This window comes from Protopterus annectens, chromosome 15.part0, assembly GCF_019279795.1.
Source record: "Protopterus annectens isolate FY-2018-M chromosome 15.part0, PAN1.0, whole genome shotgun sequence".
Lineage (NCBI taxonomy): Eukaryota > Metazoa > Chordata > Ceratodontiformes > Protopteridae > Protopterus > Protopterus annectens.
Window position 1 is genome coordinate 694,889,621 of NC_056749.1, and position 18,589 is coordinate 694,908,209.

At 39.1% G+C, this 18,589-nt stretch overlaps 1 protein-coding gene across 1 annotated transcript in view; it reads right to left on the reverse strand.

Annotated features, from left to right (window-relative positions):
* LOC122789871 (adhesion G-protein coupled receptor G4-like) overlaps nt 1-16,184 on the reverse strand; it is a 464,784-nt gene extending 448,600 nt beyond the window's left edge. The window contains exon 1 of the mRNA XM_044057305.1: nt 16,093-16,184. The gene's annotated coding sequence lies outside the window, so the exon portion shown is untranslated. The remainder of the gene's footprint in view (nt 1-16,092) is intronic.
* Nucleotides 16,185-18,589: the final 2,405 nt, after the last annotated feature.

The following is an 18,589-nucleotide window of genomic DNA, read 5'->3' on the forward strand; positions in this document are numbered from 1 at the left end:
TTTACTGAATAATAATTACAATTTTGCATTCTTTGATTTGCAAACTGATTTGGATATAAAACTAAAACCTACTGAGAAAGTAAGGCAGGAATAAATATTTAGCTGAAGCATATAAACAGCCAAATAGCACACTATTTTATTCTGTTCTGCATACTCAGTTTACCTCTAACTTTGTTCAGCATACTTTCACACTTTGCATGGATATCAGTTATTGATGGCATTATTTTTGACACTGACATATGGTCTATACAGAAATAAAACATTTATTTTTAACTTTTTTTAACATTTTGCTTAATGGGAAAGAGTGCTGATCACAAGTAGCTAGTAGTTATTCATTATGTTGCCAACAATAATTAAGCAACAGTTAGTAAGGAAACACTGCAGCAGTGGTACACTGTAGACTGGAAGAAGGTCTTGTGCTGTGAGTAACAACCAATAAGCAAACACACCAGGAGTGGTACATTGTCAAGTCTGAGATGGACATGTGCTATGTGTAACTGTTAATAAGGAAAAACAGCAGCAGTGGTAAACTGTCAGCCTGGAGTAGGATCTGTTTGCTATGAGTAACCATTAATTAGGGAACCAGAGAGCAGAGGTACACTGTCAACTGGGAGAATGGCAATAGTACTGATAGTACCAGATTCAGGGTACTTAGTATTTGGGTAAGTTAGATTAAACAGAAAGTGGAGGTTACTGGATAGACAATGAGAATTTAGTGTTAAAATTCAGTGGATAAAGGTAGGTGGTGTATTTATTTATAGAGCAGTAAATGTGAGTATATTGAAGGTGAAGTATTCAGGACTAAAAGTTGTATAAGCTTGTGAAGGAATGATGCACTATGTGTTCAAAGTTGTGTTTACTGGAATATTGGGACAGACAGAGAGAGAGTGAGTGTATTTGATCAGTTGAATGGTGCAGAAGAAGGCAAATGTATAAAGTGAAAGATGGTGGGATGGGTGGCTGGTTTGGGGGTAGGGTAGGGGAGTAAAGCCCTTATGACTTTAGTGAGGCAGCATGGAGCAAGCCTAATTCTCTAGTGGACAAGGAAAACAATTCATTTTTGCAGATGAGCAGTCTTCCTCTAGTGTGTACAAATACAGTAGACAAAAGGTGGCCAAATCTTTTGAGAATGTTCAAGCAGCACTAGTATACTACAAAATAATCAGATGATCACATATAATGGTTCGAATGCATGTTGAGGTAGAAGGTGGGAACAGCACACAACACGAGTGAAGTACAAGACGTCCAATACAAATAGTTGTATGCACTGTTATCAGTAAGGAATGATGTATTGTTCTGGGCCATCAGTGACTGAATCCTTACATAGAATTAGCTGCATGCAAAACATTGCTCAGCTGCTTTTTCCTTTCTTACCATTTCTGAAGAAATGTTCTTTCCTTTTCATAAAAAAATCTAATATCCATCTCCATCACAGCCTGTGAGAGACCATATCAAAGTATTGTATGGAATGGGGGCAGAGTCAGAATTAGCATAAGGTTGCCTAAATCCCTGTGCAAGGTGGCACCCCCATTATGTCACTCAGGGTCACTGTGACTGACAAGAAAACTGCAGAGGAAGCAAACAATGCTGAGTGTTCACAGTTCCTGTGCACTTATGCCATATGGTATCTAGTTTGCAGTGCTGCAGCTTGGCATGTGGATGCTAACCCCAGTTTCTCAGCCACTGGGTTTGCTTTCTTTCCATGTTTAAATAACATACCCAAAGCAATGGTAGTTTGGACAGGACTGTGACCAAAGCCTAAAAGGACATAGTGGAAAGAATGCAAGAACACTGACAGGGAAAATGTGTTCTTGCCTGTGTTGTAAGCAGTGACAATGTGCAGTTATTCCAAACACAACTTTTTAGTGAGAAAAAGAAACTGCAGGGAATCAATAGTTTCAGAATGCCAGAGTCATGTGACATAAAATGGTTGTTTTTTTTCTCTCTCTCCTCTCATAGAACTTAAGCACCAGCTATACCATAACTGTTAATCATACTGGTTGACTGAGAATGATGAAAGCTGTGTGCCAGCTGCAGAATGGTATATCTGTTAATTTATTTCCTTCTTTCTCAGTTACAATTAAAGTGGAAGTCTTTGCATCTGTTGTTTACAAAGCATTTCTTTTAAGGGACCCATGTGATAAGCATGGTCAAAAAGTGGCAGTGTCTGTTCATCACAGGACTGTAAACCTACCTCATATGCAGGTATGCTGCTGGGTTTCAGGGGTTATTGGTGAGGAGTTAGCATACTAAAGGGAACTATTTGATGCTGTAGTCCTATGGGCATTCCTTAATTATATCCAGGGCATGAGACATCAATGACTGTCATTTCAAACTTAAGATTCAGCACTGCAGGGCAAAATAATGTTATTGCAAAATAAACATGTTACACTGTCTGTGCATCTTAATTGTTAATCTGCTTATTTTTTCTTCAGATTTAATTTGTCAGACATGTTCGTAAAATTGCCATTGTGAAGCTGTGGAACTGAAATCTAAGATCTGCATTATGTTGTTTTCATCATTAAAACAGTCTATGGCTTTTATTTTAGCAGCTCTCCAATTCCAGTGATAGATCTCAAGAGCAGTGGACGATATATCATAGCAACATAGTTGTCATAGTAACATTCCTTATTTATTTATTGACTGACTAGTTAACTTGGGACTACAACTACAACCTCTGTCAAGTGTCATTTTTGACTATTTGTTGAAGTCTGCAAAGTTGCAGTGTGAGGTAACAAAGGGAAATGAAAAAAGTACTTTTAGAATCCGATACTGAGCCAGACCCTACACCTTTCAGGGCCCTGACTCTTTCTGGAAGAACTCTGCAAAATCTTTATTTTTCCTCCTATTTTATTGAATTGTTTCCTGGCAGTAAAAGCAGATGACCAATTTGCAACCTATGCTTTAGATTATGAGCCAACAACATTGAGAAATGACACATTAATAAGGAGCCAGAGGAAATTGTATTTGATTATATTCTTGAGTTAGTGAAGAGTTACCTAAGGACTTCAATGACAGTGAAAAGGTGTGCATGTGTTTTTGATTCTTTCTGTGCAGGCAAGCCACTCACTTGAGGGGCATGTGCCATGTGGATGTTGGTAGAATAAAATAAGTAGGGAGTAGGCCATGGGTCTCAAACTCCTGACCAATGGGTCATTTATGACCACACTGTATATACTTATGGTTCCCAGAAAGATTTTCCTGTATTATGACAATCTGACCCATGAGTAAAGAGTCTATAGTCAAAGAATTTAAAAAAGTCCATAATGTTGCATTTATAGTTCAGTCAAAACTTGACTGGCTTAGACAGATAGGTAGCCTATTAAAAAGGGCAAAAAGCATTTTAAAAACATTGATAGAGTAACTCCATCAATCAAATAATGATGAGTGCAGGTTTGGAAAAGAGCAAAGCTAGATGTAGCAGAGGCAATGGTCTGTGTAATGATGGATACTGTGATTTTATGAAATTTTATTTTTTTTCTTATGTAATTAAGGGCCATAACTTTTACTTAACAGAAATAGCACAAATAAGGGAAGCTTAGTACTTTTCTAGACCTGCACTCTCTTTATGTTTCTTACTTGTGCTGCTGTGGGGTGGAATTTTATTTGGAATTGATGATGACATTTTATTTTATTTAACAAATGGTCAGCAAAGATACTTTCATAGGACATGCAGGAAGTATAATGAAAAATGGAGAAAGACGCATGTAAAGCTAGGTAAAGTAAATATCAGTTTGTCCACTAAGAAAAAAAGGTACAGGAAAGAAATAATAGATTGTTAGAAAAGGATGAAAAACGTGTGTATAGTTGGCTAAAGGTCAAATGGAGCAGTAAAAAAAGGTTTGGTTATGGCTAGTATGATACTGGTCATAAGTACGGCAAGAACATAGCCAGATCCTTGTGGTACACCTACTGAGACTGACAGGAAAGATGAGTAGTTGTGCTGTCATTTAACTGCCTGTTGTCTGTCCAATAGCTAGGTACTGGAACCAAGATATAGCTGAGTGACAGAAGTGCAAGGAGGAGGGTTCTATCAGTAGTTATTGGTGTGAGAGATAATTGGATGCTTTGGATAGGTCTAAGTAAATGGATGGAACTGTATTTCCTTTGTTTCTTTCATCATTTAAAAGGTTGGTAAAATTGAGAAGTGTAATGGTGGTAATATACATTCACTGCAAACCATGTTGGACAGTTGCTATGATCTTGTTTTCTGTGAAATATTCCATTAGGTGTGAAAGGAACATTTTTTTCAAAGATTTTAGAAAGTGGGGATAGAATTGCTTTAGGATGATGATGAAGTCAGTGGATGTTCTGCCTTTGTAGACAGGTATTATATGGGATATTTTTTGCAGCACTGGTGCATAGTTTTTGTTAATAGACAGACATATGAGGCTTGATATCAGACATGCCAAGGCATCTACAGTGATTCTTAGGTAACTACATTCGTGTCTAGAGGCATTGAGATAGCACAGCAAACATTTCAAATTATTTTATTTTGTTTTCAGTAGCACTGTATAGAGCAGTCTTTCTTTTTCCACTTGCAATGCGGAGAGGTTTGCATAGCAGCCTTTGTACCAGGATAATGAATTGCAACACAGTAACGTACCACAGTGTTTGAGGCACAGCAGTCCTGTTCAGATTAGATAGTCCCTTTTTACGGTCACTGGAGCATGCCGTTTAATGGACACAATCCATGTCAATAAGCGCCAGGATAGTTGCATGACAGTACCAGCATTTAATAAGTATGTCAGAAGCTCGGAGACAAAGAAACTCCATCAGAACTAGGGCCAGATCCAGCACAAAGTGATATAGACAGCTGCTTAGAACCCAGTACTGTCTGGCATGTGTGGCCCAGCCATATAAAATTATTAAAAAGAGAGTCAGAAATATTTCAAACAAAAAACAGAGGTAACTCTTTTTGCTGCTGAGCTCATAAAGATGTCTTGTTGCTCCATCTCTTCCTTTGGCTCTACACCTCTCATTGGATGCATTCAGGAATTTGGCACTATAACTTTAGCAGGATAGGTTTTTCAAACAATTATGCAAGACAGTCTGTCCAGTAAAACTGGTTTTGTATTGATCCCACAAAGAGGAGCAATGCAAGACTCAATCAAGTGAGCATTATCAAATGTGCAAATAAAAGTTCATAGGCTAGGCGTACGTGTTTCATTTTTTACAGCAACACTGAGATGAGAAATCATTGTCCATAGGGTTACTTTGTTTACTGTGAGGTGTAAGAAGACATGCACTGAGATCACAGAACAGGAAGGTGTGGGATGTGAATGAAAAATCAGTATCCAGAAGAGGTGTGTGTATGAGTGAAATGCCCCAGTTAAAAGGGCTGACTAGTTAAGCAATTGGTTCAGAATCAAAACCTGTACCTTAAGTGTAGGAAGCAGGAATCTTAATCCTCCACACCAACTGCCAGACCTCAATTATTTTTTTATTTATTAAATCACTCAGGATTGCAGTCAGTCAGTGTTCGTTATTAGAGCTTCACAATCTGTCATTCACAACTTACATGTTCATGCAAAACCTGTTCTGTTAACTTTTTTTAAGGATTTGGAGTAGTCTGCTCTTATCTGTCTTCAGTTTTGTAGAACATCTATGATTTTGCCTCATATTTATGCCCTGTCCTTTTGCAAGTCATTTAATCAGACATTGATTGTTTTCGGGCAACTGGAAATTTGAGTTGTGCTTCACAGTGGTCCCCTCCACTACTAACCTAGTAACTACCTATGAACCAGAGCACTTCATGGTGTAAAGGAAAGAAATTAAAGGTAGTAAACAGGAGCATCCTTATATGAGCCCCTTTATTTTAATGTGATCCTTGGTTTACTTAATGCTGACAATGTGTTTATTATTTACCTATGATTTAACTGGACAGCATGCAGTCTATGAGTTCAATGTTAATATTTTAACTATAAATACATTTTAAACATAGCTTGTGTTTTCTAGGCAGATAAGAATGAAATGCACTGTTTGGCTAGCACTTATGATGGAGCCCATTATAGAACTGAAAAGGACTGAAGCACCTTCACTCAACCTCCCCAGTAGAAAAATGTTAAGTAATCCCACAGAGAATAACAAATGCAAAAATAGCTGCATCCTGACATACACTTTGGATTATCACAGTATCAAAAATATTATTGAAGAAAACTGGGACATTGTCACAGGAAACCCTTTTCTGATTAACATCTTAGGTGAAGCCCCATCATTTGTTTATAGGAAGGCCAGGAATATTAGAAGTTTTGTTGAATTTAAATCTAGACCATGTGAGAAAAGCACTATAAGATGTGAAACTAATTGTACATTTTGTATATTTATACAGCAAGGTGATATTTTTTATTGCCCTTATTTAAAGAAGATCATTAAAACCAGTGCAGGGGGTGACTGTAACACTAAAAAAGTAATTTACAGGGCACAGTGCAATGCATGTGATGCATTCTATGTGGGCAACACTGTAAATAAACTCAAGCGAAGGATTTCATGCCATCTGTCAGAAATCTGCTCTGGATGTAAAAATAATGCACTAGCCAAACACCTTTCTCTTCATAAAAAGACACACAGGTTTTAAGTTCCAGATTCTGGATCACATAGGCATGGGTGATCTTGAAGGAGACATCCCGAATATTCTGGAGAAACAGGAACTCATGTGGCAATTAAAGCTGAACTCTTTTAGAAAGCCTGGACTAAACTATTACTATTCAATTAAAAGTGCACTGGAACTTAGAAAATTGCCACATTGTTTACATGACTAAGTGTATTTTATTTTATTTTTTTCTACAAATTGGTTTTAAATATCATTTAAATAATTTGAAATTTAAGTGTATATTTTGTTTCCATCATCATACATATATATATATTTTTTTACATTTTTCTGGTTCTCTTTTTTCCACTTTATTCAAAATGATGGTAATAACAATACTAACTAATTATACAATTATATAGGTTTTTAGGATTCTTGTACACAGACCTGAAGAAGTCTAGAAGGACGAAAGCGATCTTTGTTAACAATAGGTTATGAGAATAGAAACTGATTTTTACATGCAAAATGTATATGTATATACTTATATATAATTTTTGATCGCAACATGAACTAAGGTTGATATATTTCCAGCCATGTAGTATATTGCCTTGTATAAAATCACAGACTTAATTTGGTTAAATAAGATGTACCATTAAAGTACATTAGGGCTATATATTATTATGACAGCTACTAGGTAGGGCAGGACCAGCTCGAATGTTACACTGATGGGGGAAGGGATGTGAATTTAACATGTGTACCAATGACACTTTGTTTTACAGAACAATAAACCACTCCCATGCCTGATAAAAAGTATATATATATTTAGAAAGCTTGTGAGGAAATTATTACTCTACTTTTGTTTTACTTGGATCGCTTGTCTGTGTACTTAATAAAGGATTTTCGACTGGAAACGGACTTCCTGCCTTGCTTGGATTACTTTCAAATACTTAGTAATGCTGTAGAATTATATATTTTCTATTATTACTTTTTGACATCATGAGTTTACGTTCGCTACTTCTACTACTATTATCTGATCTGATTAATATACAGTGATTAACTAGAAATCTATGGACTGAAAATCTTCCACACAGAGAAGTTTCTTACACTGTTTTGTTTTTAGACCCACTACACTTTAATGGATTGTTTTGAGACTTCGGGGATACCGCGGAGATTACTTGTTTTTTAGATCAGACAAGTAAATACCAAACAAGAATGGTTCTAGCCCTGAGGGACCCCGTTGGTCACTTTCTTGTTTTCTGACACTGCCCCGTGATCCACTCCATGTCAGTTCTTTCTCTCCTAGCCAAATTTGCTGTCTGAAGTACCACAGATGGGTCTAATTATAAAGCATTTAGTTAATTAAATATGCTATTATGGAGGATGTTCTCAAATGTCTTGGTCAAGTAGGCTGTGTGGACAGTGTGACCACTGTCAACAGCTTATATTACCTTTTCAAAGAACTTTACAAGATTCATTAGATAAAGCACTACTGTTAACCGAAACCACATTCTGCATATCCAGCCTGATAAGATTTCTAAGGTCATTGTTAACAATTCCAAGACCTTTCAAATGACTCATTAATCTGATGGGCCTATAGTTTCTGGGGTTGGTAGTGGGGCCAGCTTTGTAGACTAGCATCACCAGTGGTGTAGTAGGGGTGGGTAGAGAGTAAGATGGTGATAGGTCTTGGCTTGGTGGGGGGGGGTATCATCCTGGGAGTTGGGAGTACAATCTGAAAATTCTGGCTACATCCCTGCTATACATGTAGGATTTGAGCATGTAGGGTCAAGTTAAATAGCTGATAGAGTGGTTACAATAGGGCATAGGCATGTTTACTATTATTTATCAAACAGACCCTTGAGCAAGCTTCCTGGTTGTGATTAACCTCTTCAGAATTTCATGGACAGAGGGAAGACCATTGTTCTCGTGTTCATTTTTCAGTAAGAAACCCAGTTAGGGGATGTATATGTCTTGTGGCAGGGTCCAAGAATACTCTCTAATCACTTAGGCCAGAATTGTGGACCACTGGTCTGAGTTGCCCCTTGTTTTCATGCTAATCTTTTGCTATCATAAGCAATACATTTACATAAGTTTCACTGAATAAAGAAAAGACCCTTAATCCTAAACAGCCTTTCCAGTTCAGATAGAAAACCTTCTGTGCTATACATCCTACGCTGTTAGCTGCTGGAAGTGGAGGTCTGAAATGTTCTCACTCAGCAACTCACAACTAGCAGGATTTATTACAAATATTACAATAGTGTCTTCAAAACTTGAACTGTGGCTGTGCAAGTGTGTGTGTGTGTGTGTGTTTTGCATGTTGGGGGGGGGGGGTGAGTCTTGATTACCACATTTGTTTTCTAGGTATACATAGTTATATACACTGTCCTGGAAGGAAAGAACAGTAGCATATCCGGTGGATTCTCTTTTTCAATAAAAGAAAGCTAAGATGAAGGAAAATGCTAGTGTGATATCCAGCAGATCTTGAACTAGAATGTGTAATATTGCTTTTTGAATGGAGTGACATCTTTTGTAAATATGGAAAAGTGGATGCATTTTATATTAACATTTTATCTATTTATTTAGCTATTTTACATTTGTTTACCTGGGATGTCTGAATGGGCCAGCGGCCCTTTTTCAGAGGAATCCTGGGGAGAAAAGCTCCGTTATAAAAACACATTACAAGCAATACAAGAAATTGATAATAAAAAATACATAACTTTGGTAAATATAGGTAGTAAACCGTTTATACATACACAATAACAATTGAGAGGGTACTATAAGGTGGAAAAAAAGTTAACAAATAAACTAGCATGAACTAGCTTGTGCCATCATAGAGAAATGACTGGTCAGTAGATCAATATGGTTTGGGTGTTAAATATTTGAGATACATGTATAGTATATGTATAAGAATATGGCCGATTGTTGCTATGCTAGTGTTACTTGTTCTAAACAGTGATAACTAAGGCAGTGTTGAGGTGAAGTACAAGAAGGAGAGAGTATGATGACACTGTAGGAAGCTTGAGATGGGTAGATAAAAATAGGAGCCGTAGTGAGCTTGAGATAGGGAGAGAGAAGTTGGTTTCTGTTGGTTAACATCAAAATATATCTGCACTATGATATGAAATGGAAATAGAAAAGCATATCCTTGTAGCCACAAAAATTAAGCTTTTCAGAGATACCAAATCTGTACCTCACATATAGTCAAACCAGTGCCAGGTCCGGAGCAGATGGAGGAACAAAACCCAGGGAGAATTATAGTTCTGAGATAGGGGATGATGCATTGCAGTGATCTGGGACAGGCACACCTCCAGGATAGGTTCATAGGTGTGTACTAGGCAAATGGCCCTGCAGCCTTTACAAGCCGAGCCCATAGAGGTACCCTGGCATTGTGCTGCCCGCCATTAGTTCCCAGTGCCTGTATCAAGTAGAGCCACTGGCGTGATCCCCGGGGTGAACGTTCTATTATCCATTCACTCATCAAGATTCCTCTTGAACAGGGACAGCAAGGTGCTCTTCTTGACGTGTATGGGAAGTCTATTCCAGAGCATGGGCACTCTCTGGGTGAGGAACCTGTCCCACCAGCATGTTCTGTTGATTGTGGTAATGAGGTTGAGGTCTCTGGAGCATGTGGTGTGGCGGGATTGAGATTTCTTTAGATGTAACATTTCTAACAGAGCTGGGTCAGATATGGCTTTGTAAGTCAAGCAAAGATTGCCTCTTAGGCGGTATGAGACGGAGAATAGCTGGAGTCTTTTGAGTCTGTCCATGTAGGACATGTGTTTAATGCCTAGGATCCACTTCATGAGGTACTTATGTGGCCTCTCCAGCTGTTGCAGGTGTCTAGTGAGGTACATGGCAAATGGGGCATTATACTCAATGATTAGTCTAATAAGGGAAGAGTAGAGAGAGATGATGACCTCTCTCTTCCTGAATGCAAAACCCTTGGTAATGAGATGTGCCATATAGAAGGACTTTCTGACCACAGTGGCAATGTGGTGGTTGAAGGAGAGGGTGCTGTCAACCTGTGTCCCCAGATCTCTTATAATGCCTTCAGTCTTCAGTGGGCTCCCATCGACGTGGTAATTAGTGGGAACTGAGTTTTTACCAAAGGGGATGACTACACATTTTTTGGCATTAAGCTTAAGGCCATGGTTTCGACACCAGTCATTGATCTCGATGAGGCCTTTCTGTAGGATGTCTGCATCACTTGGGGAGTTAATAATGGCTCCCAGCTTGCAGTCATCTGCAAACTTGGTCAGCCAGAGTCCCTTTGTGTTGGCCTGGATGTCTGAAAAGTAGATGACGAACAGGAGAGGACCCAGGATCGATCCCTGCGGGACTCCACTTGTAACTGGTCAGCAGTCTGACTTGGAGTCTACTACGTTCACACTGTGTGTTTTATCTGTGAGACAATTTGCAACCCACCTAGTGATATAGGGGTTGATGCCTAGTTGTGTGAGCTTATTCATAGATTCATAGATTAGTACTAGGCTAACTGCCCTTGTGAGCCATTTTAAGCCTAGCCAATTATCCCCTGTGAGATTCAAACCCTCTACCTTGTGTTTGTAAGGCAAACACCTTGACCATTAGGCCATGTCAATAATTCCTGAGTGATGAATGGTATCAAAGGCCTTGGCTAGGTCACGGTAGGCTGTATGCACTGCCTTACCTTCATCCACAGCCCTGGTGACTGACTCAAAGAAGTCAACCAGGTTGAGCAGGCATTATCTCCCTTTCACAAAGCCAAATTACGTGAGGTCTAGAGTTTGGAGATTTCCTATATCTTTGTTGTTGCCAACCTCTTTCCATAATAAAATGTAAACAAAGCTTGTATCTTCCACAGTCATATGCAGAGTAACATCCATGCACTGGCCCAGTAATCAAGGAGCCTCAATCCTCACCACTAGCAGTAGTGAGGGATGTACACATTGGGAAGATGACAACTACACACAGAGTAAAGTACAATTTCCCTTAAGAGCACACAGAGATCACAGTCAGTCTGGGGCTGGTTTCTCCCTCCTTCTCCAGATCCCCAGTAAGATTCCCCACGGGAACAGCTATAGGGTTAAGATCCCAGCCGAGTGGCCAAGTTAAGACCTCCAGCACCCTTGCTGTCCAACCAGTGCTTCGTGTCCATGATGATGAGCTCCACAGCTTTACATATTAGACTTGTCAGGCTAATAGGGCAATAATTCCCAGGTCTGTAGTTGCTCCCCCTTTATGGAGAGAGATGACTGTAGCAGTGCACCATTTGGTAAGGACAAAGTCTGAGGTGGGGCTGTGACTGAACAGAGCACACAGATGTGGTGCCAGCTCACTTTGTCATTCATGTAGAACACAGCCAGGGATATTATCGGGTCCCATGGAAGCTGTATTCTTAGCCTTGGACAATGCAGCTTTAACCTGTGCTGCAGTAATGCTGGGTGCCTGTCATTCTTCTGGTATTGTGATTGGTCCTTTAGGGGGGAGAAAGAGGAGTAAAGTTGGCACTGAATCTGTCAGCCAGTATGTTGGCAATATCTGTTGGCTCAGGATGGGAAGTACCATTGTGCAGTAACTCGGAGCACATCTGGATATTGCTGTGGAGGTTCTTAATATAACTATAGAAGGCTTTGTAATTATTTTTAATGTCTGCTGCAATTCTGCCTTCATAGCTGGCTTTAGAGGATTTGATGAGGGATCTCAACTTTTTGTTGAGGCTAATAAGGAAGTTTTTTCAGTCTTGGGACTTCACCTTTTTCTGCAACAATTTCTTTCTTCTGTTGTAGAGTTTATTAATGGCAGGGGACCATCAGATTGGCTTCCTTTTTTGGAGGAGTGTGTCTTGGTTTTGTTGGGTATGGCTAATTCCATGCATTTATGTACATGTTCATACAGTGCATTGGTGTATGATTTGTCAGTCATGCGGCTATTTTCCATTGGTATGGGTGCCGTGAAGTTAGCCACCTAGCCCAAAGTCAGCTTTGGAGAAGTTTTTCAAGGTGGTAACCTTTGTGAGGGGTGTGGGTGAGATGTGGATTTCCATGGTGATTAGTTTATGGTCAGATCTGACAAGGGAGGGATTGACTACTGGTGTAGAGAAACGGTCACCCATGTTAGTAATAACCAGGTCAAGCATGTTTCTTCTTCTAGTGGGTGTCAGAATGAGCTGGTCCAGGGCATTGGAATTGATAAATTCCAGGAAGCATTGAGCCAGTGTATTGGTGCTTGAGTAGTTCTCCCACTTGATGGAGGGGTAGTTGAAGTCTCCTAGTATAAGAGTGTTGGGTTGGACCTTGATAGATTTCAGTGTGCTTAGGAACATGGAGTAAGTCTAGGGACATGGTTGGGGACCCATAGCAGGTTATGACCTGGATCGCCATCTTACCCAATGTTAGTTGTACCTGAAGTATCTCAGATGCATTATGCTGGGCTACAAGTCTGGAGGTATGCATATCCTTTATGAATATGGAGACAACACTGGCTTTGGCGCTATGGACCATCTTTTGGGGCCGAAAGGTGTGGAATGAGTTATAGCCTGGTAGCGCAGGGGTGCTTTCTGCAGCTTTAAACCAGGTCTCCATTACAGCACAAATGATGTTCTCCATTTTGAGGAGTGCTTCAAGCGAGTGCATCTTGAGATTTAGACTTTTAGCGTGGAGCAGCATGACCCTCAGATTGCATTTATTTATAGCTATTATGGTGGTAATTTAGTCTTTGGAACACCACCTAAAAAAGACACTGTAGGGGTGGCAAGAGCCTTAGACAGCACCCAGAAACCCAGGTGTGACAGATGCAGGCCATCTTTGGCAAAGTATTGAGGTCTGTCAATCCAGTCATCTCAGATACTGGATCCCCTTAGAATGACACCAGAAACTAAGCCAATTGTTGAAGTCAGTCATTTTTTTGTTTGTGCTGCAGTATCATTCTGGGTGACGGTAGGATACTGCTCAGTGCTAAGGTTATACCTGCCTGGGCCACATAATCCGAGAGCTCCACCATGTCTCTCTTCATGTAGTCCAGGGAGGTGCATCTCAGGTCATTCACACCCACATGGACAATGACAGAGTCATATTTGTACTTGTTGTGGAGTGACCTGAGTGCATGTGTTGTCAGATTCTGAAACCTGATAGACAGCTGACTGTTACCTTCTCCTTATTCAACCTAGTGAGTGGGACATCTGTGTGCCTCACTATTGAGTCACCTATGATTAGTGTATTGGGCAAGGTGTTTACCTCAGGGGCTTAGGTTGAGGGGCATACTGTGGAGGTGAGCTATGTGTCCTGTGGTTTGTGCTGTGTTGTGATGGTCGAGTGCGTTTCTGTCTTGGAGATCTCTGCTGTTTGGGTAAATTTCTATTGAGAGCCTCCGCGAAGTTGGGTGTGTGGTTTGTGTTTTTATGTGAGAGATGTGATGGTGGGTGTTCCAGAGGGCTATGTGTTCCATGTGGTGTGGTGCAGGTGTTGACCTTCTCATCTTGACTAGCTAGTCCGGTCTTGGCTGGAGAGTGCGTACCTCCAGTTTGGTGATATAAGTGCATCTCTCACAAGTCTTGAGTGTTGGGAGGTAAGAGGGAGAGGGTTGTCTGTGTACATGAGGCAGTTGCTACACTGCCTCAGAATGCCCAAGTTCACCAGGTTAATAGGAGAAAGCACAGGAAACTGCCCTTTAATCATGCCAGGAGGGGTGGTCATAACTACTAAGTACTGGAGCTATTTCCATTAAGAACAACTAGTGCTGATGGCACTTAGGTGTGTACAAAAACCTGTTGAAGTGCAACATGATTAAGCTATTTGAAGTGCAAGAGAGAAAGAACTAGCAAGATTCAAGGGAAAAACTGAAGAGCAGTCTTTCCAGCACCAGTCTCTAGTTTACCTCAGCTTGGAGCCGATAGGCAGAGCTTAAACAAGTGTAAACCCATGCAAACACGGGCTTTTAAACCAGAAAGTTGAAAGGATGGAAAAACTGCCCAAACGGCCAAATAGGGATGAATAAACAGTGCTGTATGCAAAACATCAAACACAATGCATAAAGATTAATTAAATAAGATATTGAAAAAGATGAGAATGTTCCTTATTTAATTCTGTCAAACTTGGAAGAAAAACACCATGGAAATGAAGAAGACTCATACCAACTTCTTTAAGTTTAATCATAGTAAACATTTGTGTTTCTGGTCCAGTTAAAAACACAGAAACATTATCAGAAAATGAATGATGTTAGATAAATGACTGTTTGTTTTTTTGTTTTTTTTTGGGGGGGGGCTCAAAGTGAATCCTTCAAAACAACTTAGCTGCCAGCCCGTTACTGTGTATCCTTCATATTTACAGGAGAATTGTACAAAAAGAAAACAATGTTAGTGACTGGTAAGGCCTTTTAGCAATTTGTGTTTAAACAGATATATGTTTCTGTTTGTGAAAACAAGCATCACATGAATTATCCATATATTCAGTAAAGCATTACTTGACAAATTTTGAAATCACGTCAATAAACACTTTTTTCTGTTTACTGCTAAGGCTTGTTCAGATTTCGTCTAATAATCTAAAACATGCTGCTGTAATGTCAAAGCACATTGCTCTGAATGTAAAACTCATCTCACTGGATTAAGAATATTCTAAATCTCATCTAGTGTGTTTTACTGAACATGAATGGGAGAAGTAAAGGGGCAAACGCAGCCAAGGGTGTAACAGAAGATATCAGGATGTATACTAATCTAGAATATGTATTTTCATAACTATTTTTTTTTTGGGGGGGGGGATATGCCAAGGATGTCCATTTTCTCCAGCTTTATACCTTTTTGTGGAATCATTTACCAGTTCCGGGTTAAAGCATCACCCTTCTATCTCGTAGCTGAAAGTGAGGGAACTTCCTTCCTCTTGATTACTACTCAGGAAAGGATTAACAGAAATAAAGGAGTGATTCGCATGAACTCCCATCCTGTTTCATCCTTTCTGTTTTTGTTGATGCACAGCAGAGCATCGGGCATGATAAGTTGCATGAGGGGTAGGGCTTTTGCTTAGGTCATGGCTTGGCTTTCTATCTAAGGTATGTCTGCAATAGTTCTACTGATAATGCCAAGACTGACACACGTTACAGTTCAGACTTCTTGCTATGTTTGCATTTGTCTAATCTTTGCTGACAATCACCAGCCCTTGTGAAATAAGTTCCTAGTAGAACAGCCTGCCACCTTACCTCTCCATTACCTCTCCATCTTAGCATAGCTTTGTTGTGATATTTCCCTGTATAAACATACAAAATATCGTATTATATATTTATAGTTGTCTATAAAATTGCTTTCATATTTTCATCTACACATCCTTGGCTATACAGAGCCAAAGTTAATCTGAGATCTGAATAAACTAGCAATGTCTCACAATGCTGTCTATTTGGGTAGGTAGCTGGGTAACTTTGACAGTCAATTTTCTAGTCTGATCTCCGTGTGGCTTTCATTTTCAGGGCATGTTCTGCCCTTTTTCAGATTTCCATTTTTAGCTATTCTTGTGTATCTTGTTTTGCAAATCATAAAGCAGCCTAATATTCAATAGTCTACACATCAAAGTGAACAGTGAAGTACATGTGTATATTACCTGTTGGAAAGAAACAAACACTGAAGGAAATCCAGGCATAAAGAAACTTATTGGTGCGCCAATTCCAGATTTTTGCCAGATTAGTTTTGTCCATAATTATTCTGAAAACAGGAATTGCACAAACAGTTAATGTAAACATCTGTAAATGTTTTGATCTTTCAATAAATGTTTCTTTATTACTTGTACAGTAGCACAAACTTTCTAAAGAAATATAACTATTACTAAGCCAAAGTCTTTATTTTTCAGAAATGTTAACTCCAACATTGAGTGTGAAAATGTACATTTAGAAAAATACACTTCATTTATTTAGCATACAAGATCAGTAACTACTAATCCAGAAATCAGAAGATGAACATTTAGATCAGTTGTACTATTCTGCCAATGAATTTTCCATGCACGAGTTACTTGATTTTATATCTGTTTTATGCAACATTTATTTGTATTGCAGAATCTATATTAGCATTCTATGTAACTGTGACCTTTTTGTTATTTGGTCTGACAGCTGGCAAAGGCAAACCATTTGCAATACAGTAAACACAACTCTTAATTTGCTTTAGAATATGCTGATAGTAATAGAACTACCCCATATAGGAGAGCATATACTTAAAACTGTCATAAAGACAAATCTGTTAAAGGAGCCAAAATGTTGTCTGAAGGAATGCCTGGCCAGTAACAAATGTTAATCATAGTATGAATCAGGTTAAAGAAAGGTGAGTAACACCTGACCCATAATGCTAGGCTAGAGGGTTGGTCTTGTGTCTAGAAGACTCTTATTGATGCAGTGTGAATCAGTAAATGCTTATGTCACTGGGGTAGAAGGGGTAAAACTGGAACTCATTAATAAACAATTGTGCTTCTGCCATTCTAATGATCACAGTCTGGGATGAATATACTGTATACCTTGTGAATGATGACAGGTCAATAAGAGAAAAGGTTGGAGGTAAAAATAAGTGCTGACTTAACTATCCACAAATTAATTTGCTTTTGTGGAGGTTAAGTTACAAGGAAAAAAACTAAAAGGAAATACTTTATATGGCTGGGGTTGCAAAATAATGTAATGCTTATGTAAACATGCAGTGCTTCACACACTCTGTGCTAACAAAACTGACTTTGGTGGTATGTCTGGTAATGTTGTGCAGGTTTACTACAAGAAGGCATTATAGGAAACATTAACATTTGACTGAACTGGTAAAACAATCAAACTGGCAATGCACTAACCTGAAAACAATTGTACAGATTTATTATTTTAGCAATAACTTTCATATTGTTTTTAGGTAAGAAGCAATACAGACATTACACATGCAAATTATCGCATTTCTCACTCTTGGCTTTCTGACTCAATAAATATAGGATCTTAGGAGATTACTAGGCTATCGACCTGGAAGGCATTTCAAGCCTAGCCATTTCATCCCAATGTAATACTATAGAAATGTTAGTTAATTAACAATATTGCATTTAGTAATGACTGTCCATGTCCAGGAGGGTTGCAGGTGCTATCCCTGGCAAGAATTTACGGTGCTGCATCCACTTGTCCAGGTTCCTTTAGAACAGTGTCATGGAGGTGCTCTGTTTCACATGAATATGTAACCTATTCCAAAGATGCGGCAGTTGCTGGGAGATAAATCTGTCCCTCCAGCATGTCCTATTTAAATCACAAGCAATATTTAGGTCCCTGGAATGGGTGGCCCTAGTCATGTTTGATTTACGGATATGCAGCAAGTTCATTAGGTTTGGGTCTGAGAGTGCTCTGTAAGCCAGGCATGAGTATCTCCTAAGAAGTCTATATGATACAAAGTAAAGTGACAGGGACTTAAGTTGGGCTGAGTATGGCATGTGGTGGAGTCCCTTGATCTTCTTTGTTAGAAACCTCTGAGGTCTCTCCAATTTCTGCAGGTGCTTTGTACAGTACATGTCAAATGGGGTGTTGTACTCAGTTATGGGTCGGATAAATGCCAAGTATAGAGGAGTTATAACCTCTCTTGCTCTCGAGATGATGCCTTTATTAATCAGTTGTGCTACATAGAAAGCCTTCCCTATTACAGTAGACACATGGTGGTCGAAGTTAAGGTCGACGTCAACCTGTGAACCCAAGTCCCTTACCACTTTGTGGGTACTTGGGGTATTGTTGTTGATTTGATAGTGTGAAGGGGCATTGGTTGTGCTGAAGGGAATGATGATGGATTTCTTCATATTCAGTTTGAGACCATGGCTAAGACACCAGTCATTGGTCTGCGCAAGACCCTCCTGGAATATACTGACATCAATTGGGGATTCAATAATTGTAACAAAAAAACAAACAGAAACGTTCAGAATTTAATCATAAAAACCAAATGAGAAAACAAAGCTTTTGGGTTTCCCCTTCATCAGTGCCACTTTGTTTTCTCATTTGGTTTTTATGATTAAATTGTGAACACTTCTGTTCATTTTTTTTTTAATTTGTATTCATATTGAACAGTTTGCTGCAGTATTTTTCCTTCTTATTTTGATTCAGTAATTG